This window comes from Schistocerca cancellata, chromosome 6 (genome assembly GCF_023864275.1).
Source record: "Schistocerca cancellata isolate TAMUIC-IGC-003103 chromosome 6, iqSchCanc2.1, whole genome shotgun sequence".
Classification (NCBI taxonomy): Eukaryota; Metazoa; Arthropoda; class Insecta; order Orthoptera; family Acrididae; genus Schistocerca; species Schistocerca cancellata.
Genome location: NC_064631.1, coordinates 673,320,421 through 673,343,154, shown reverse-complemented (window position 1 = coordinate 673,343,154; position 22,734 = coordinate 673,320,421). Strand labels below are relative to the sequence as shown.

Here is a 22,734-nt window from a genome sequence, read left to right as displayed (position 1 = left end):
TAAAGGGCGCCAACTGGACGACTCGCCCGGGGCACCTGGATGGCTAAGGCCGGCCCTGCATGTTAAGTCCCACAGTGCTCAGAGCCAAGTGAAGGTTGTGCTCCATTGTCAAGAAACAGGAAAAGGACTTGAGTCTGGAGTGCTATGTTGTTAAGTGGGAGGTGCCACAGGATTCTGATCGGCCACAAAACAGACTACCACTCGTACGTAGTGACCGCATATACAGTACATCAACTTGGGGACCACATACATACGCAGATGTGGAGCATTCACACTGGCACAAACTGAGACTGCATACGAAAAGAAGAGACGTTGCGCTAATGCCGAGGGCTAAAACCGTTGACGAAATATGGTGCGGGCTCCCGTCCAGACGGAAGCGCCCAAGCACGCCTCTAGAACTGGATTTTACGGTACCTGAAGATGAAAAACGCTTGCCGCTGGGGGTGTGCGCTGCGGCAGACCTTTACAGTTTCTTTTGTTCCTGGCCGCGCGGGAGAGATTTCACGAACATGTGCGTGGCGCGCAGCCGTTAAACGCTTCCGCCGTGCGTCGCGTCGCCGCCCCCGGGGTTACTGCTGGCCGTGAGCGACCGGGGGCCGTGGGGGCGGGCACGCAGCGTGTTTCGAAACACGCCACAGCACGGGGGCCGATCCGGATTTACGCCGGTGGCCGTTTGCGCGCTGTATGCGTTCGTGCGGCGGCGTACTTAATCCTACACGGATTCCTTTCCGCCTGCCGTCGGAATATGCATATCTCTCCATCTGAATGCTGCAAACCGACCAATTATCTTCGAACAGTCTTCTGCTGTTAAGTGATTTACTTTGTAGTCTTCAGGAATTAAGCGTCGGTAACCCGTTTTGACTCCTCGAATTGATCATTATTGGTATTCGAGATTTACGATGCTTCGAACTCGTTTTCTCGTTATACAAACTGGCACTCATGGCTAATAATTCTTCCGGTTTCTTCGTGCAGTATACGAGCTCAAGGCGACGGTTTTTCAATCCAGCACAGAGATGGCACTGTTACCAACGAGATCTTGTTTTCATTATGTTAGTGCCAAAGTGATACCCGGAAAAGTTTTGTTTACACGGCTTTCAGATGTATAGTTTTGTTTCGTGCAACTGAATGAATTCAGAAACAGCACCAACACAAGATATATGAAGACAGTAACTGTCCTCGACAAAACAGATACCACTGATGACCGTGGAGCTTCTTTAGAATAAATGATAATTAACCGGAACCCTCAGATGACGACAGGTGTTGTTGATATACCTCAATGGGGACAGCTGAAAATTGGTGCCCCAACCGGGACTCGAACCCGGGATCTCCTGCGTACATGGTAGACGCTCTATCCATCTTTTTTTTTAATTACTCATTTTGTTCGTTTTTGTTCGTTGTATCTGCTCGAGGCGGACGTCGCATGACACCCCTTTCTGTTCGTCGTTGATCCATTAACTCAGTTTTTTTATTACAGAGGGCAGCTAACTCTCTGACCGAACACGCTGAGCTACCGTGCCGGCATCTGAGCCACCGAAGACACAGATGTATGTGGGTCTCACGGGAAGCATGCAGGGGATAAGTCCCTGCAGTCGCACTATTCATCTGTGTCCTCGGTGGCTCAGATGGATAGAGCGTCTGCCAGGTAAGCAGGAGATCCCGGGTTCGAGTCCCGGTCGGGGCACACATTTCCATCTGTCCCCATTGAGATATGTCAACAAAACCTGTCGGCAGCTGAGGATTTCGAATAATTATCAACCATTAAAAGAGTTTTAAGACTGCTTTCGTCAATGCACGCTGATTCAAAATGTCAAAGGTAAGGTGCATGTGACTGAAAACGAACGTGGCGGTGCTGCTTCACGTTAAGGACATCCCGAATCGCGGGGCCTGCGACACTGACCAACTACGTACATACGTAGTATCTTTCTAAGCACCTCTCACCCCTCCCTGTGAACCATGGACCTTCCGCGAGCGAGGTGACTTGCTTTCCTCAAAGATGTACACTGCGTGACAGTTGCTAAGGATTATTGGACAGGAGTAATCACAGGTAATAATGGACGACATAAAACGCAGTACATATGTAAAGGAGGTTGTAACCTCCCCCTCACTTATCGACCTTAATGACAGTGAAAAATTAAACCGCGTGTACCTAATGGAAATTTGGGAAAAGCAATCGTCACCGAAGTTAATCCGTCGGTAAAGAGGGAGGAAAGGGTTACATCTAAATGAAAGGAAAAATGCTAATGAAACAGGTGCAAATTAATTTTGAAAAGGGGTAAAGTTAATAAAGAAAGTAAATGTGCGGCCGTTACGTTAACAATTAACTAGCGGTAATTAGATATTTGAGATTTGGGGCAAATTAAGGTCGCCAGTCCTAAGGACAATTACTATAGTAACTGAAAAAGAAAGGTTATTACATATAATTAGCACTAGAAACGTGGCAACTGAAGGTTGACACGTGCAGTGTGAAAACTGAAAGTTTGTTAGAAGTAATAAATTTCGCTACACTCTGACTTAATTTAGCAAAAGAATTAATAAAACAGGAAAATCGAAAGTTAATTTAGTGACTGAAGCTAACAGTGAGCTTTCTTTCTGAAGCACATCGAAATTCAGTAAAATACGGTTAGTCTTGGGCTACCTCAACAACCATTTCAAAAGCTACTTGAATCTATGCAATTTAGAAACAAGAGATTTAACTTTGAACTTGAATTAAATGATTCTGAACAATTAACAATAGTAAAATTTAGTACGTACCAAGCTGAGCTGCAGTCACAGGTAAGCTAAAATACGGTAACAAAACTCGCACTCTTAATTTGTGCTTGTGTAATCTGAATATTGTAGCTATCTATGAATACCTTAACTGAACTTTGAAACTAAAGCAGTGAAATCAAATGATGCTGGCGCTTGAATTTCAACGACACTCGGGTTCATTTCGGAAAAGGAAGGGACCCTGCTTGGCAATGCAGTTGGGACAATGAGCAACAAAGGTTCATGCTAAGTTGCTGTAATTTTGTGATGCAACAATTTTAAAAGTTTGAAAAGCTGAGGTCTGCCATACAGTTCTAAAACTTTACGTGCGTCCAGTCTTCCTTGTTGGTTGATTGAAGGTTTGAAGCCGTCGATCGAGGAGGTGGCGATAGTCACTCATTGTCGGCCGTCGCTGTTGCAGAAGCTGGATGTTGGCGCGCCTTCTTCTCGACACGGTCTGCAGGCGAAACGGGCTCTTGATGTGCGACAGCTAATGCTTCCCGTCCGCGACACCATTTCAGAAACTATCATAGCAAGTCGAGCGCAATTACATGCTGCCCAACCCCGAAAGCGCGGCAACTCGCGGGAGCGTCACACAACACACCTGCTCCACTGCACTACTCCAGCCAGCAGACTCCCTCTGCAGAGTTAACGCTACCAAAGATCCTACACTCTTTGATTCTTCACACGACCTATCGAAGTAATCGTTCGATAGCAGTTTTCCCTAGGCAAGACCCAGAGTAAAAATACAAATAATATTTACGAAACAAACCAATTATACATAGACATAAATGCATATATATATATATATATATATATATGTTGTTGTGGTCTTCAGTCCTGAGACTGGTTTGATGCAGCTCTCCATGCTACTCTATCCTGTGCAAGCTTCTTCATCTCCCAGTACCTACTGCAACCTACATCCTTCTGAATCTGCTTAGTGTATTGATCTCTTGGTCTCCCTCTACGATTTTTACCCTCCACGCTGCCCTCCAATGCTAAATTTGTGATCCCTCGATGCCTCAGAACATGTCCTACCAACCGATCCCTTCTTCTAGTCAAGTTGTGCCACAAACTTCTCTTCTCCCCAATCCTATTCAATACCTCCTCATTAGTTACGTGATCTACCCACCTTATCTTCAGCATTCTTCTGTAGCACCACATTTCGAAAGCGTCTATATATATATATATATATATATATATATATATATATATATATATATAAAAATAGTAAAACAATTACAATATGTAAAGACACAGAAATGTCATATATTCAGGTAACAAAATAAGGAAAACAAATTTATAGTACAATAGATGGAAATAGGAGGATATGCATTTCCGGCGTTACAAGGTGGAGTGGTATACTTATATTTGTAGGTCAGAAATCAAACCCACATATACTTAGAGACGTTTATTTGGTTAGCTTACAGTCGGGAGTAACTGCTTTAAAGAAAAACAGAGAATAAACATACAAATCTCAAAATCAGTTACTCTTCTAAGGAATAAACAATGCGTTTCTCTGATCTGTCTCTTGTTCCTACATACGTATAGAGGCCGCGCGTGGTAGCTGCGGGGTCTATGGCGCCTTGCAACGGTTCGTGCGGCTCCCCCCGTCCGAAGTTCAAGTCCTTCCTCGGGCATGGCTGTGTGCGTCGTCCTTAGTGTAAGTTAGTTTAAGTTAGATTCAATAGTGTCTAAGCCTAGGGACCGACGGGCTCAGCAGTTTGTCCCGTAGGAACTTACCATCACCATAAATGGAAGTTTGACACAGGTCGGACTATCAACATAAACGTCGATATTGGACTCTCACTAAGCAATATTCCCTCCTACAGCACTAACGCCCATTTTGCACCTGTTATTGTTGATGGCTACCAAACTGTTAAGGAGTTCTTTGGGATATTGCCCATCTTTCTTAGTTCTTGCACGGATCGGGGAAAGGGTGGTCATTGGGAAACAAATCTGCCGAGAGCATCCCAGACATCCTCTATAGGTTATACGCCCGGGCAGTATGCACGCCATTCCATACGTTCAGTAACCACACTTTCCAGTGTGTCCGACACCACAGCAGTCAAGTGTGGGTGGACATTGTGGTCCACACACAGAACGTCGGGACCTACCGCAGCCCTAAACAGATGGACATGATCCACAATAATGTCCCTGCAATGCCGCTGTGGTGTAAAGCCCTTTCGCAAAGATATGCGGCGGTATCGACAACTGTGCATAATACTTAACAGCATACCACCTAGCCCGTACCTATGACGTTCTCGGACATTCTGTGGCGTGTAAAGCGTTGCCTTCTCTCTCCACACCAACTGATGGCCAGAATCACTTGCCACAGTGACGTGGGATAAGTCAGAGACTGTAAAGCTAGACTACTGTTGCTAATTCCATCCAATATGTCCCCTTCATGTTGCTGTTGTTATGGTCTTCAGTCTTGAGACTAGTTTGTTGCAGCTCTCCATGCTACTATATCCTGTGCAAGTTTCTACCTACTGCAGCCTACATCCTTCTGAATCTGCTTAGTGTATTCATCTCTTGGTCTCCCTCTACGGTTTTTACCCTCCACGCTGCCCTCCAATACTAAATTGGTGATCCCTCGATGTCTCAGAACATGTCCTACCAACCGATCCCTTCTTCTAGTTAAGTTGTGCCATAACCTCCTCTTCTCCCCATTTCTATTCAATACCTCCTCATTAGTTATGTGATCTACCCATCTAATCTTCAGCATTCTTCTGCAGCACCACATTTCGAAAGATTCTATTCTCTTCTTGTCTAAAATATTTATCGTCCACGTTTCACTTCCATACATGGCTACATTCCATACAAACACTTTCAGAAACGACTTCCTGACATTTAAATCCATACTCGATGTTAACAAATTTTTCTTCTTCAGAAACTCTTTCCTTGCCATTACGCGTCTACATTTTATATCCTCTGTACTTAGACCATCATCATTTATTTTGCTCCCCAAATAGCAAAACTCCTTTACTACTTTAAGTGTCTCATTTCCTAATCTAATTCCCTCAGCATCACCCGACTTAATTCGACTACATTCCGTTATACTCGTTTTGCTTTTGTTGATGTTCATCTTATATCCTCCCTTCAAGACACCATCCATTCCGTTCAACTGCTCTTCCAAGTCCTTTTCTGTCTCTGACAGAATGACAATGTCATCGGCGAACCTCAAAGTTTTTATTTCTTCTCCATGGATTATAATACCTACTCCGAACTTTTCTTTTTTTTTCCTTTATTGCTTGCTCAATATACAGATTGAATAACATCGGGGATAGGCTACAACCCCGCGTCACTCCCTTCCCAACCACTGCTTCCCTTTCATACCTCTCGACTCCTATAACTGCCATCTGCTTTCTGTGAAAATTGTAAATAGCCATCCGCTTCCTGTATTTTACCCCTGCCACCTTCAGAATTTGAAAGAGAGTATTCCAATCAACATTGTCAAAAGCTTTCTCTATGTCTACAAATGCTAGAAACGTAGGTTTGCCTTTCCTTAATCTTTCATCTAAGATAAGTCGTAGAGTCAGTATTCCCTTAAGTGTTCAAACATTTCTACGGAATCCAAACTGATCTTCCCCGAGGTCGGCTTCTAACAGTTTTTCCATTCGTATGTAAAGAATTCGCGTTAGTATTTTGCAGCTGTGACTTATTAAACTGATAGTTAGGTAATTTTCACATTTGTCAACACCTGCTTTCTTTGGGATTTGAATTATTATATTCTTCTTGACGTTTGAGGGTATTTCGCCTGTCTCACACATCTTGCTCACCAGATGGTAGAGTTTTGTCAGGACTGGCTCTCCCAAGGCTGGCTGTTGTTCTAATGGAATGTTGTCTACTCCGGGGGCCTTGTTTCGACTCAGGTCTTCCAATGCTCTGTCAAACTCTTCACGCAGTATCATATCTCCCGTTTCATCTTCATCTACATCCTCTTCCATTTCTATAATTTTGTCCTCAAGAACATCGCCCTTGTATAGACCCTCTATATACTCCTTCCACGTTTCTGCTTTCCCTGCTTTGCTTAGAACTGGGTTTCCATCAAAGCTCTTGATATTCATGCAAGTGATTCTCCTTTCTCGAAAGGTCTCTTTAATTTTGCTGTAGGCAGTATCTATCTTACCCCTAGTGAGATAAACCTCTACATCCTTAAGTTTGTCCTCTAGCCATCCATGCTTAGCCATTTTGCACTTCGTGACGATATTATTTTTGAGACGTTTGTACTCCTTTTTGGCTGCTTAATTTACTGCATTGTTATATTTTCTCCTTGCATCAATTAAATCCAATATTTCTTGTGTTACCCAAGCGTTTCTACTAGCCCTCGTCTTTTTGCCTCTTTGATCCTCTGCTGCCTTCACTATTTCATCCCTCTAAGCTACCCATTCTTCTTCTTCTTCTTCTTCTTCTTCTTCATAAACGACCTCTTTCTCGACTATGGTGCGGTTGAAGCGGAATGCATTTAACAGGTTTCCGAGCAAACAAACCAACCTGATTTAATAGCCACGAAATAGTTATGTCAGACACACGTGTAGTGGCAGCGGTTGCAAGGTCCGTAGCGATCTGTCTAGGATTGAAATGTCTGTTCCTTCTCACCACTGGAACTACTTACTGATCCTCTACGACCATCGGCATGTTTTCACACGGTATTTCCACCTTAAGCGGCCTTTTTAAATTGCGGGATGACACTTTTTGAAGCACCCACATTAGTGACCCTTTAACTGGCTTCGAGCCGTCCAGCTCCTCGTCCACTATAGAAAGCACTGAAATGATGTCCTACAGGTATGTTGTACCAAACGGACTGTCGTATTAACTGGTTCCACAGCAATCTTCCACAAAACCCGTACACGTGCAGGAACTGTCGAATGCATACAGTGTTCGTGCACGGGCTTCGCTGCAGTTGACACGTCCTGTCCTCTAACTTTCCTTTTACTATCATTGGTTGGTTATTCCCTAGCAGTTGGCAGCTGCCTCTTAGCAAGTGTTTAGCAGTGTAGATGTAGGTGCGGACAAACCTGTCGTTCCAAGAAACGGGCAGTAGTAGTTGTAGTGACAAAACCTTGGATAGTTAACTGATCTGGCCTTGTAACATTAGCCAGCACGGCGTTGTCTTACATCTACATCTGCATCTCCATACAGTTGGTGGACAAATACATGGAAAGATCAAAATCAAAACATTATCATGTCTAATACTGTGTAGGGAAACAGTTGGCATTCAAAACAGCTTCCAGCCATCTGGGAATCGATAAATAAAGGTCCTGTGCAGTTGTAAAGGAAGTCTTATACGATTCTTCCATCAAAATAGTCGCAAGTTCACGTAACGATGATGGATGTGGATAGTGACCGAGCACCTTCCTCTCAAAAGGAGGTTAGAAACGTTCAATAATACAGAGATTTGGTGAGTGTGATAGACAGGGGAGATCCGGCAACTCATCCTCAAGTGCACAAAACCAGTCCTGAACGATGCGAGTTGTGTGAATTGGGGCTCTGACACCTTAGAACATAGTATCACCACTGGGAGACAAACATTGTACCATAGGGTTGACCTGATCAACCGAAATGTTCACACCACCTTTTGCAATAATGCAACGTCGCTGAGTAACCGTGGGGACCCTGGAATGCCACGATATGGCTGACGAAATCAGCATCGAACCCTCACCATGTTTCACTCTTGGAATGTAAAATTGACCATAAGCTGGAAACTGTGAAATAAGACTCATCCGACTAAATTACTTTTCTACACTGCACCATACTCCAGACTTTATGGTTTCGGCCCTTGTGTTCTCTTGTTACGGGATTCCAATCACTGACGTGTTGTTTTTCAGTTCCTTATGGCCCACCAATTCCTGCTAATGGAGCTCCCTTTGTGTCGTTTTGGTCTGACAGGGGGTCCACAACTCTTTTGTGGATACGTGTGTAGCGAGCACGGGACCCCGAGCAAATGTTGCCTTCCTTCCTTTCCGGGCTGCATACCTTCCCTTTCCGCATCCTTCCCCATCCCTATCTTCGCCCCTCCTCCCCTCACCTCTGGCTCTTTCCTTCCCTTTCTCCCCATCTGGGAGTATGGTTTGTGCCTACGTCCGGAGACGGACGCTCGTAAATGTACTGCATTCTTCGCCTTCCTTGCTTTTATGTCTTCTTCCTTCCTTTGTCCTTCTCTTTTCCTTACCTCTTCTCTTTAACCTTTTCTCCGCTGCGGCGTTTGAGACCTCACTTCTTTCCTTTCACTTTCTCTTTCTTCCTCTCTGTGCGTGTCTGAAGGCCGACCCACGCCTTTTGTGCGTAGCCAGTGATGGGGTAACGCGTAATTCCCCGCCCCGAGTAGACAGGTAGGACACGTACGTACACCCTGGTAACGGCCAGGCCCAGGGAGGGGTGATTACCCGAGGTGATACCTTCCGAAAGTGCCGATTGGTCCCTCCGTCCGTTTGTCGGGAGGTGTGACCTGAGGTGTGAACACTCACCTAAGGCGGGAGTGCTCTCAGAGAGGGCCCCCACAAGGGAGGAGCGCGCCATCGGAGACGCCGGTAATCATGGGGGATTCTTCCGCAATGGTTTCCTCACCTTCCACTATGTCTGCTCACAAACGCAAGTATACTGAGTCTCAGCCACAGACGATTCTTCCATCGTTGCCACAGTTCCTTGTTGTTTCTTGGTCTGACGAAGGTCACGACTTCTCCACGGTCAACCCTTTCATTATTCAGAAAGGTGTCGACGCAATTGCAGGTCCTGAAAAGTCTTGTTCCAGATTACGGAATGGCACCCTGTTGTTAGAAACACACAGTGCCCTCCAGGCACAAAAATTGCTGCGTACTTCTCTGCTCCACACCTTCCCTGTCCGGGTGGAACCGCACCGTACCTTAAATTCCTCACGTGGAGTCGTTTATACACGCTCCCTCGATGGTTTGTCTGACGAAGAAATTCAGCACTACCTGTCTGACCAGGGCGTAACGGCTGTTCATAGTTATGATAAGGGTTGACATGAACATCATTCCAACCCACACTGTCTTCTTGACATTTGACAAAGTTCGACGCCCATCGAAAATCAAAGCAGGCTATGAGATAATTTCCGTTTGTCCTTATGTCCCAAACCCTACGCGTTACTATCGGTGTCAGCGGTTCAATCACACCAGCCAGTCCTGTTCCAATCCGGCCAAATGTGTTACGTGTGGCAAGGATGCCCATGAGGGTGCTTGTCCACCTCCATCCCCTCGCTGCATCAACTGTATGGGTGGCCACGCTGCTTCCTCTCGAGATTGCCCCATTTTTAAGGACGAAAAGCTCATCCAGGAAATAAGAGTGAAGGAAAAGGTGTCGACCTTTGCTGCTCGAAAATTATTCGCCAGTCGCAAGCCCACCGTGCCTCAGACAGGAAAATACAGCACTGTCCTTGCTTCTCCTCGGCCAACAAAGGAGGCGGCCACGCAGACTTGCGACCTCACCTTTAGTGCCACGGTCGTCAGATTGGCCAGCGCAAAGATCGCTCGTTCAACCTCACCACTTTCGCCTGCCCACTCTATGGCTCACCCTTCGTCGGGTTCTGCTAAATCTCGAGCCCAAAAGTCAGACGCCAAGTCTTCGAAAAAAGAGCATACTCGTGAAGAGATTTTACGTACCGCAACTTCACAACCATCGGTTCCTCCTTCATCTAAACATCATACTTCCAAGAAGGCTACAAAGAAACCCAGTTCCTCTCCTTCTCCGCCAAGGCGTGTCCCATTTACAGCACCACCTGGCGGAAATCGCCCTCGGCCGTCTTTTGTGTCGCCGAGGCGCACTGCTGGTGGCCGGTCAACCGGCCGATCGCTGGTGGCAGGGGCTGCTCCTGACCAACCTATGGATCAGGATCCTCTGCCTTCGGCTGAATGCCATTCCATGCTGTCGGTCGCAAGCTCTGAGCAGTCGTTGAGTTGACAGCACCCTTGGTCACATTCCTCCATTTTCGGTTCACCCTATGTCCATTATCCACTGGAATATCCGCGGCATTCGAGCCAATCGGGATGAATTGTCGGTCCTCTTACGATCCTACTCGCCGGTCATCTTCTGTCTTCAGGAAACAAAGCTGCGTCCCCATGACCGCTTTGTTCTCCCTCATTTTCAGTCCGTCCGATATGACCTCCCCTCTGTTGAAGGCTCTCCGGCCCATGGAGGACTCATGATTCTTCTCCATGATACTCTCCAGTATCACCCAATCCCCTTAAACAGTTCCTTCCAAGCTGTCGCCGTCCGTCTTTCCCTTTCTGGATACGCGTTCTCTCTTTGTACTGTATACATTCCATCATCCACACCAATGGCACGAGCTGATCTCCTTCATCTACTTGGTCAGCTTCCACCCCCCTATTTGCTGGTTGGGGACTTCAATGCCCACCACCCGCTTTGGGGATCTCCACATCCTTGTCCACGTGGCTCTCTATTGCTAGACATCTTCCACCAAGCGGATCTAGTTTGCCTCAACACTGGGGTCCCCACATTTTTGTCTGCCTCCATGACAAATTTATCTCATTTGGACCTTGCGGTCGGTACTGTTCCGCTAGCTCGGCGCTTCGAATGGTTCGCCCTTGATGATACACACTCGAGTGACCACTTTCCATGTGTCCTTAGACTGGAGCCTCCACTGCCATATATGCGCTCGCGACGCTGGAAATTTGCCCAAGCCGATTGGACACTTTTTTCGTCTCTAGCGACATTCGATGACCGTCGCTTTCCCAGCGTCGACGATGAGGTCACACATATTACCGACGTTATTCTTACAGCTGCGGAACGTTCAATACCACGCACATCCGAATTGCCCCGGCGCCCCCCAGTTCCTTGGTGGAACGAGGCATGCCGTGACGCAATACGTGAGCGGCGACGTGCTCTTCGCATTTTCCGTCACCATCCTACTTTGGCCAACTGTATCCGCTATAAGCAGCTCCGTGCGCGATGCCGTCGCATCATCCGCGATAGCAAGAAGGCAAGCTGGAAATTCTTTATTAGCTCATTTAACACCTTCACTCCCTCCTCGGAAGTTTGGAGTCGGCTTCGACGGTTCTCAGGCGCGCCTAGTTTCTCCCCGGTCTCTGGGCTCACTGTCGCGCATGATACATTAGTGGACCCCGTCGCAATTTCTAACTCGTTGGGTCAGCACTTTGCTGAGATTTCGAGCTTTTCAAATTACCCGCCAGCGTTTCTCCCGAAGAAACGTGCAGCAGAAGTGCGACATCTTGCTTTCTTCTCTCAAAATCACGAAAGCTACAATACTGTTTTCTCCATGCGGGAACTCCAACATGCCCTCTCTTCTTCTCGCTCCTCCGCCCCAGGACCGGATGGTATCCATGTCCAAATGTTGCTGCATTTATCAACCCATAGTCTGCGTTACCTCCTTCGCCTTTATAATCGAATTTGGACCGACAGTACCTTTCCCAGACGGTGGCGGGAAGCTATTGTCGTTCCCGTTCCGAAACCTGGAAAGGACAAACATCTCCCCTCTAGCTATCACCCCATTTCTCTCACGAGTAGTGTCTGTAAGGTTTTGGAGCGTATGGTGAATTACCGTTTAGCTTGGTGGCTGGAATCCCGCAGTCTTTTAACACCAGCCCAATGCGGATTTCGGAAGCATCGTTCTGCAGTTGACCATCTTGTTGCTCTCTCCACTTATATCATGAACAATTTTCTCCGGAAACGCCAAACGGTAGCAATATTTTTTGATCTGGAGAGAGCATACTATACCTGTTGGAGGACAGGCATCCTCCGCACACTGTTCTCTTGGGGCTTTCGCGGCCGGCTGCCCCTTTTTCTTCGCGAATTTATGGCAGAGCGCACTTTTAGGGTGCGGGTGAACACTACTCTCTCCCGTACTTTCTCCCAAGAAAACGGGGTACCCCAGGGATCCGTGCTGAGTGTTGTACTGTGTGCCATCGCCATAAATCCAATTATGGATTGTCTCCTTCCTGATGTCTCGGGCTCCCTCTTTGTGGACGATTTTGCGATCTACTACAGCTCTCAACGGACCAGCCTTCTTGAACGACGTCTTCAAGGATGTCTCGATCGCCTCCACTCGTGGAGCATCGAAACCGGCTTCCGTTTCTCACCCAGTAAGACCGTTTGTGTCAATTTTTGGCGACGTAAGGAGTTTCTTCCGCCCTCCTTACATCTAGGTCCTGTCAACCTTCCGTTTTCAGACGTCGCTAAATTCTTGGGTCTTATGTTTGACAGAAAACTGTGCTGGTCCTCCCACGTTTCCTATCTTTCGGCTCGCTGTCTGCGATCGCTTAACACCCTCCGTGTCCTGAATGGTACCTCCTGGGGAGCGGACCGAGTGGTCCTTCTCCGCCTCTATCGCGCCTTAGTGCGCTCGAAATTGGACTATGGTAGCATAGTCTACTCCTCTGCTCGGCCGTCTATTCTTCGGCGTCTCGACTCTATCCACCACCGTGGATTACGTTTAGTGTCTGGAGCTTTTTACACTAGCCCTGTGGAAAGCCTTTATGCTGAGACTGCTGAACCTCCGCTGTCCAATCGGCGAGCAGTCCTCCTGAGTCGTTATGCTAGCCATCTGTCTTCCATGCCTGCTAATCCAGCCCATGACCTTTTTTTCGACGCCTCCCTTGATGTAGGGTATGCAGGCCGCTCCTCCTCCCTACTACCCTCGGGAGTCCGCTTCCGTCAACTGCTCCATTCTCTTTCCTGCCGCTTTCCTAAGACCTTCTTGACAACTTGGGGTACAGCACCGCCTTGGCTCCGTCCCCGGATCTGCCTCCTCCGTGACCTTTGTCAGTTTCCCAAGGATGGTACCCCTACACTTGTTTATCGTCGGGCATTTGCTGCTCTATGTGCAGAAATGAAGGACGCCACATTTATTTACACCGACGGCTCGAAAACATCGTTAGGTGTAGGGAGTGCCTATATTGTTGGCGACACCCCAAACTGCTTTCGGCTTCCCGACCAGTGTTCGGTTTATACTGCGGAGCTTTACGCTGTTCTCCAGGCTGTCCACTACATCCGCCGCCATCAGCGGATACTGTACGCTATCTGCTCAGATTCTCTCAGCTCTCTCCTCAGTCTCCAAGCTCTTTACCCTGTGCACCCTCTGGTCCACCGGATTCAGGACTGTCTGCGCTTGCTCCACCTGGGGGGCGTCTCGGTGGCGTTCCTCTGGCTCCCGGGACACGCTGGTATCTGTGGGAATGAGGCGGCCGATATAGCGGCCAAGGCTGCAGTCTCTCTTCCTCGGCCAGCTATTCAGTTGCTTCCCTTCACCGATCTACGGAGCGGTTTATGTCGCAAAGTTGCTCATTTATGGCATGCGCATTGGTCAACACTTCCCCGTAATAAATTGCGGGAAGTGAAAGCCCTTCCTTGCGCTTGGACCTCTTCCTCCCGAACGCGTCGTCGGGAGGAGGTAATTTTAGCTAGACTCCGGATAGGGCATTGTCTTTTTAGCCATCAACATCTTTTAAGCGGTGATCCTCCCCCACTCTGTCCCCACTGCTCTCAGCTGTGGACGGTAAGACACCTTTTAATTGAATGCCCCTATTTTAATCCGTTACGCTCCCGTCTACAGCTATCGCCTGATCTATCGTTGATTTTAGCAGATGACACGCGCTCAGCCGACCGCGTTCTCCAGTTTATTAGTGACAGTGAAATGACGTCAGTCATTTGAAGCTTTTTTTGGGGACAACCACCCCCTTTCTGTAGTGGATTTTTAAGCATTCCTTCTACTTTTAGTTTCTCCAATTATGACTTTGTTCCCATTGCTGCTGGTTTTCAATTTCGGATTTTTACTGTCTTAAGTCACGGGATGGGCGCTAATGGCCATAGAAGTTTTGCGCCCTAAAAACCACAAAAAAAAGGGTTCGCGAGTGCAACATTCAGTCCTGCAATGACTTTTGTAGCCGCCTCCTCTAGCTTTTCGTCATCATCTTCAATGACCGTCAGTCACGATCACTCGACACACACTTTCGTCAGAGTTGGGCTTTAGCGGTTTATGTTTTACCGCTTTCCCTTTATACGATACACACTGAAGAGCCAAAGAAACTGGTACACCTGGCTAATATCGTGTAAGGCCCCAACGAGCAAGCAGAAGTGCCGCAACACGACAGGGCATGGACTCGACTAAAGTCTGAAGTAGTGCTGCAGGCATTTGACACCATGAATCCTGCAGGGCTGTCCATAAATCCGTAACAGTACGAGGGGGTGGAGATCTCTTCTGAACAGCACGTTGCAAGGCATCCCAGATATGCTTAATAATGTTCATGTCTGGGGAGTTTGGTGGCCAGCGGAAGTGTTCAAATTCAGGAGAGTGTTCCTGGAGCAACTCTGTAGGAATTCTGGACTTGTAGAGTGTCGGATTGTCCTGCTGGAATTGCCCAAGTACGTCGGCATGCACAGTGGACATGAATAGATGGAGGTGATCAGACAGGATGTGTACGTATGTGCCACCTGTCAGAATTGTATCTAGGCGTACCGGGAGTCCCGTATCACTCCAACTGCACACACCCCCACACCATTACAGAGCCTCCACCTGCTCGAAAAGTCCCCTGCTGACATGCAGTGTCCATGGATTGATGAGCTTTTCTACATACCCGTACACGTCCATCCTCTTGATGCAATTTGAAACGAGAGTCGTCCGACCAGGCAACGTGTTTCCAGTCATCAACAGTCCAATGCTGGTGCTGACGGTCACAGGCGAGGCGTAAAGCTTTGTGTCGTGCAGTCATCAAGAGTAGACGAACTGGCCTTCGGCTCCGAAACCCATATCGATTGTTTCTTTGAATGGTTCGCACGCTGACACTTGTTGATGGCCCAGCATTGAAATCTGCAGGATGATTCCATTTATGCCACGCTGAACGATTCTCTTCAGTCGTCGTTGGCCCCTTTCTTGTAGAGTCTTCTTCCGGCCATAGTGATGTTGGAGATGTGATATTTTGCCGGTTTCCTGATATTCACGGTACACTCGTGAATTGGTCGTACGGGAAAATCCCCACTTCATTGCTGTCTCGGAGAAGTTGTGTCCCATCGCTGATGCGCCGGCTATAACACCGCGTTCAAACCTACTTAAATCTTGATAACCTACCATTGTAGCTGCAGTAATCGATCTAATGACTGCGATTGACAGTTATTGTCTTAAATAGACGTTGTCGACCGCAGCGGCGTATTCTGCCTGTTGACATATCTCTGTATTTGAATACGCATGTCTATACCAGTTATACCAGTTTCTTTGGCGCTTCAGTGTACATCTTCGAAACATCAAACACCTTCGGCTGCCTCGGTTACGGAAGCACACACCCACTTTACGATCACAACAACTGCCAACGTTCGACTTTGCTTAGCTTCGACGTACTACAGTCACAGTTATACAGAACATTGTTCTAACCACGACTCACACTTGGAACGTACCGAAGACGTTGCCGTTGGGGATAAAATACAAAAGCGCAACCTGCGGGCTTGTCTAGCAGGTGCATTTACGGTAAAGCATGCCTATCTTGCGGTGTTCCCATATTTTTGCTGTGGTGTCTGTGAAAACAGTATTTATAGAATTATTTTATACGGATATTGATATTATTCATTTTAATAATTTTTCATGTTATGCATCCTTTTGTCTATTGTATAAAAAGAAATTATTCAGAGTTAACTTTTGAACAACACAGAACCGAAGCAGAGATTCTGTCATTCATTCTTTTTAGTCTTTGGTGGCGAATAGTACCTCAGTAAAACTTTTTACCTTCCACTGGAATCAAATTCGCGGACAACCAACTTGTTATTTTTTTCAAACATACCAACTCCATCTTAAACACCCATAAGTTGAAAATTAATAATGGGACGGAATTAGGTTGCTAAGTACAAATAAAAACTCGTAAAAAAAGTTTTGTCTTTTTAAAGTATTTTTCTCTATTTGCGTGATCAGTATGATGTAACAGTGTCTGTGCTCAAAATGTTCAAATGTCTGCGAATGCGTAAGGGTCCAAACTGCTTAGATCATCGGTCCCTAGACTTACACACTACTTAAATTAGCTTAAGCTAAGAACACTAAACACTACGCGCGCACACTACGCGCGCACACTACGCGCTCACGCAAAGCCCGAGGGAGGACTCGAACCTCCGGCGCGACGGGCCGCGCAGTCCGTGATATGACGCCGCGCGGCCACTCCGTGATCATGTTGGATGACACGTCATCGTGTTGGATGGTTTTTCACTGCGTCCAACAGTCTTTCCACAAGCACGTAACAAACTTTACGACCTGATGTTTCCTACATAGCAGTAACTACACTGCTAAGTGGACCACACCTGTCGAATATGCATATAATGCCAGAAATCGTTCTCTTCGCTCCGATGTCCTAAAACACACCCACTTCAAAGGAAGACAGGAGGAGAATTGAAGGTTGCTTAGAAACACGCGATGAGCGGAATTCTGTGAGATATAATGCAGTTTAATTTTCCGGGACTGCGACCATGAAAAATGTCTTTGTGGAATTTTTAGCCTGAGTTACTCTAAGGTCTGTAAGATTTGGGGTTGACATTATACTGTAAAACCCCTGTACATACTGTACAAGTCACTGCACGTAGCAGGGTGAAAGGTACCTTCTACCACTAGCAGCCATTTCCTTTCATGCTTGACTCTCACGTAGAGCGAAGGAAAGACGACTGTCTTTATGCCTCCGGACAAGCTTAATTTCTCTTACCTTGTTAGTCGTTAACCGAAATGTCCGCTGACGGCAGTAGACTCGTTCTGCAGTCAACTTCAAATGCGGGATTCCTAAATGTGCCTCACAGAAAGAACATCGTCTTCTCTCCAGGGATTCCCATTTGAGTTCACAAAGCACCTCTGTAATGTTCGCGTTTTGATGGAACCTACCGGTAAGTAATTTGGGACAAGCCTCTGAATTGCTTCGATGTTTTCCTTTAATCCGATCTGGCGGGGGATCCCAAACATTCAAGCAGTACTCAAGAATGGATCACACACATGTTCTCTACGTGGTGTCCAATATAGATGAATTACGTTTCGCTAAAATTCTCGCAACAAACCGAAGTCGATCATTCGCCTTCCGTACTATCGACTTCACATGATCGTTCCATTCAATATCTCTTTCAACGATACACTTAGGTAATACAGTGGTACTGCGAATAGCAAACTACATTCGCTGTATTCACGAATGATACGCAGCCTTACTCTATGGCATCATCATGAGTAAAATATTTCGGAGGTAAATAGATCCCATTTCGGAACTCCGGGCGGAGACTACGCTTGATGATGATGTCATTAGAAGAAACAAAACTGGCGATTATTGGATCGGCGCATGGAATGTTGGATATATTAACTGGATAGGTAGATTAGAAAAGTTTAAAAGGGACATGGCTAAGTTGAAGTTAGAGTTACTACAAAGGAGTGCAGTGCAAGAGGAACAATAGAACAATAAATCTAACTTCAACTTATTCATGTCCCTTTTTAAATTCTCGAAGCAACCTACCCTATTAAGAGATGTAACATTACACGCTCCGAGCGCCTTACTATGGATAGCATAGTGAACGCATTGTCTTAGCCAAGATGGACAAGAAACAACACTCAGCACAGCAGTATAGCTTTGTATGCCTGTTAGCTCTGCGTATGAAGAAAACGAAAGGGTGTATGACGAGATACAAGAAATTGTTCAGATAGTTGAGAGTGACGAATATTTAGTGGTCCATTGGGTCTGGAATTCGACAGTAGAAGAACTAAGAAAAGGAAAAACAGCAGGCGAATATGAACTGGGAAAAAAAAACAATGAGTTCCCTTCATCAGCCTGGGATACATACCAAGTATGATAAATGGAAGAGATAAATAGGATACAACGAAAAGCAGCTTCTTTCGTCGGCAGATAGTTAAGGCGGCATGAGGGTGTTACGGAGCAGTTCAATAAATTCCTGTGGAATACGCTACAAGAGAGGCGTTGTACTTTCGCAGGAGGTATGGTTCAAATGGCTCTGAGGGCTATGGGACTTAACATCTGAGGTCATCAGTCCCCTAGAACTTAGAACTACTTAAACCTAACTAACCTAAGAACAGCACACAGATCCTTGCCCGAGGCAGGATTCGCACCTGCGACCGTAGCAGCAGCGCGCTTCCGGGCTGAAGCGCCTAGAACTGCTCGACCACAGCGGCAAGCAGAGAGGTTTTACTGTTGAACTTTCGAGATCGCGCGTTCTAAGAAAGAGGCAAGATATTACTGCCTGCCACGTAAGTCTCGCTAAATGACCACGATTGAAAGCTCAAAAAGGTATTGCTGTGGCCAATATTGTTTTGTCACACTTCATTGAATGTCAGATGGATGCACTCTCCTCCTGCAACCCAGCAAGTCTGCAACTGCGGAACATTGTATCTCTAACGGACTAGGTATGTAGTATGATAAAATATTAATTTTGGCCCCAGGAACGTCTTTTTGGGACCCCATTATAAAAGAATCCGTTGAATTACGCAGCGGGGAAAATCTAATGAACCGTGACAGCGGCTGCCAGCTGGATAATACGTGGAATCCCGTCATTTCCGAGATTTGCTCCAGACGAAGACTCCAGAGTACTTCGATGACTGCGGCGAGCGGCAGCGCTGAAGACAGCTGATCCTTACAGTTCCATCTGCGAAGGCGCTGCCGCCGGGCGATGTGGTGCTTCTGTCACCGTGACTCTGACTCATGTTCGGCAGTACGAGGTGCATTCAAGTTCTAAGGCCTCCTATTTTTTTTCTCCGGACTGGAAAGAGATAGAAACATGCGCATTGTTTTAAAATGAGGCCGCGTTCATTGTCAATACGTCCCAGAGATGGCAGCACCGTACGGCAGATGGAATTTTACCGCCAGCGGCAAGAATGAGAACCGTTTTAAATACTTAAAACGGCGACGTTTTCCTTACTTGAACAGCGTGCAATCATTCGTTTTCTGAATTTGCGTGGTGTGAAACCAATTTAAATTCATCGACAGTTGAAGGAGACATGTGGTGATGGAGTTATGGATGTGTCGAAAGTGCGTTCGTGGGTGCGACAGTTTAATGAAGGCAGAACATCGTGTGACAACAACCTCGGGCTCGCACAAGCCGGTCTGACGACATGATCGAGAAAGTGGAGAGATTTGTTTTGGGGGATCGCCGAATGACTGTTGAACAGATCGCCTCCAGAGTTGGCATTTCTGTGGGTTCTGTGCACAAATGCTGCATGACGACCTGAAAATGCGAAAAGTGTCATCCAGGTGGGTGCCACGAATGCTGATGGACGAGCACATGGCTGCCCGTGTGGCATGTTGCCGAGCAATGTTAACGCGCAACAACAGCATGAATGGGACTTTCTTTTCGTTGGTTGTGACAATGCATGAGACGTGGATGCCATTTTTCAATCCAGAAACAAAGCGCCAGTCAGCTCAATGGGAGCACACAGATTCACCGCCACCAAAAAAATTTCTGGTAACCGCCAGTGCTGAAAAAATGGTGTCCATGTTCTGGGACAGCGAGGGTGTAATCCTTACCCACTGCGTTCCAAAGGGCACTACGGTAACAGGTGCATCCTACGAAAATATTTTGAAGAACAAATTCCTTCCTGCACTGCAACAAAAACGTCCGGGAAGGGCTGCGCGTGTGCTGTTTCATCAAGACAACGCACCCGCACTTCGAGCTAACGTTACGCAACAGTTTCTTCGTGATAACAACTTTGAAGTGGTTCCTCATGCTTCCTACTCACCTCACCTGGCTCCTAGTGACTTTTGGCTTTTTCCAACAATGAAAGACACTCTCCGTGGCCGTACATTCACCAGCCGTGCTGCTATTGCCTCAGCGATTTTCCAGTGGTCAAAAGAGACTCCTAAAGAAGCCTTCGCCGCTGCCATGGAATCATGGCGTCAGCGTTGTGAAAAATGTGTACGTCTGCAGGACGATTACGTCGAGAAGTAACGCCAGTTTCATCGATTTCGGGTGAGCAGTTAATTAGAAAAAAACTCGGAGGCCTTAGAACTTGAATGCACCTCGTAGTATCAGCGAACTCCGTAGTGCGAAGCGGACAACGTCTCCGTCAGCCTCCGTCAGCCTCCGTCAGCCTCCGTCAGCCTCCGTCAGCCTCCGTCAGCCTCCGGAAGATGACTGACAGGTGTCGAGATCAAATATCATGGAGTGAGGATTTACGACGACAGGCTGGAATCCTCGAAATCTCTTCGAACTGCTGGATGGTCGCTGGTGCATCTGGACGTGCTGCAATACGTCTGCCCAATGCATGCCACAGGTGGCTCCAAGCGATTTAACTCGAGCATCGACGATCGTCCAGCAGCTGACAACCGGGTCTCTGGAAGAATGGAGCGTTCTGCCACAGAACTCCGTGTCAACCTCGTGGCCAGCATGAGAGCACGTTGCAGACCATACACTACCGTCCGTAGTGATCAAGCACGCTACTACGATGTCCTGCCTTTTTTAATGTGCAGAGGACCATCATCAATCGCGGGGACTCGAGTGTAGATATTGTCTTTGAGTAAGTCTTTTCTGATCGTCTCATTGCGTTTTCATTCCACCTATGTTCCAAGTCCCAAAGAGTTACATTGTCAGTGACACATCATACAACAGTTACCTTCATCCTTCAGTTTCCGACACCACTGCATAACGTTCGGACAGAGGTTGTCGGAACAAGAATTTTGAAATGCAGAATTTTCAAAGAGCAGATGTGCACTTTGACAATTTCGCGTGGCTTATGAAGCGCAGAATAAAATACATAATATTGCAGAAAAGAAAGAAATTAAGGAGATAGGGCTTGAATAAATTAAAAGAACTAGAGGTTGTTTCCAAGAACGTCTTAGGCAAAGACTAACTAACACAGGGGAGAAAATGCAGCAGAAGACGAATGGCTAGCTTCGAGAGATGAAATAGTGAAGACAGCGGAGGAGAAAATAAGCGAGAAATGAAAATCTAGAGTAAATCCCTTGATATCACATGAGATTGAATTTAAATGACGAAAGAATTTAAAAATGTGGCAAATGGAGCGGACCAAATATAATACCGACGTCCAAAAGTAATACTCACAGAAAGTGCAAAATAGTAAGGACAATGTAACGTTGTAGAACCGCGCATGACTTGGAGACACGTTCTGCCTATATGAAAATTGAAGAGACCTTTGACGAAAAAGGGAGCACCTATATTGTCAGGACATAAGGTGACAAGAGAAATCTACTTCACCTACTGTGTAACATATGAGTCAAGCGAAACACCCGCAGAATTCAAGAAGAATATAATAATTCCAGTCTAAAAAAAAAAAGGCACCTACTGACAACTGTAGGCGCTATCCAACTATGTTTCGTAAGTCATGGTTGCAACATACTGACATAGATTATTTACAAAAGAAAGGAAAGCTGGTAAAATTCGACCTCAGGGATGATCATTTTAGGGTTTGGAGAATTAATGGCCCTATGACTTATTTTAGAAAGACAAATTTAGTACTGGCACACGTATGTTAATAGCAGTTGTATACTCAGGGAAAGCTTGATTCGAATATTCTTTGAAATTCTGAAGATAGCAGGGATAAAATACAAGGAACGATAGACTATTCAGACTGCAAGGATTGTAGCCAATTCCCGATTTTATTCAATAGTACATTGACCAAGCAGTAAGGGAAACCATGATAAATTTGGGAACGGAATTAAAGCTTATAGACAAGAAATAAAAACTTTAACGTTTGACGATGACATTCCACTTCTCTCATGACACTGTACTTCTGTCAGAGACGGTGAAGGACTTTGTACAGCGCATGAACAGTATGGAGAGTTTTCAAAACCTTGAAAGCCCCCTACTCCTTTTATAAAACTGTGCTGAATACGTAAGGTATATTACTTAAGCAAAATGCCCTGGAAATATTTTCCTTTCACTCAAAATTTTGAGCCGAGAATAATTATTAACGCTGTTGGAAGAGCTTTCATCGCACAACGAAAACAATGGAAACCATAAACGAATATTTGAATGAATCCAAGATCACGATTGGACCTTCTAACTTCCGGGCATAAGCAGAATTTT

The 22,734-nt window shown here is 46.3% G+C and overlaps 1 non-coding gene across 1 annotated transcript; it reads left to right on the top strand.

Annotated features, from left to right (window-relative positions):
* Window positions 1-1,607: 1,607 nt before the first annotated feature.
* Trnat-ggu (transfer RNA threonine (anticodon GGU)) lies at window positions 1,608-1,681 on the top strand. The gene has a single exon. It is a non-coding gene; the product is annotated as a tRNA-Thr (tRNA).
* The last annotated feature ends 21,053 nt before the right edge of the window (window positions 1,682-22,734 follow it).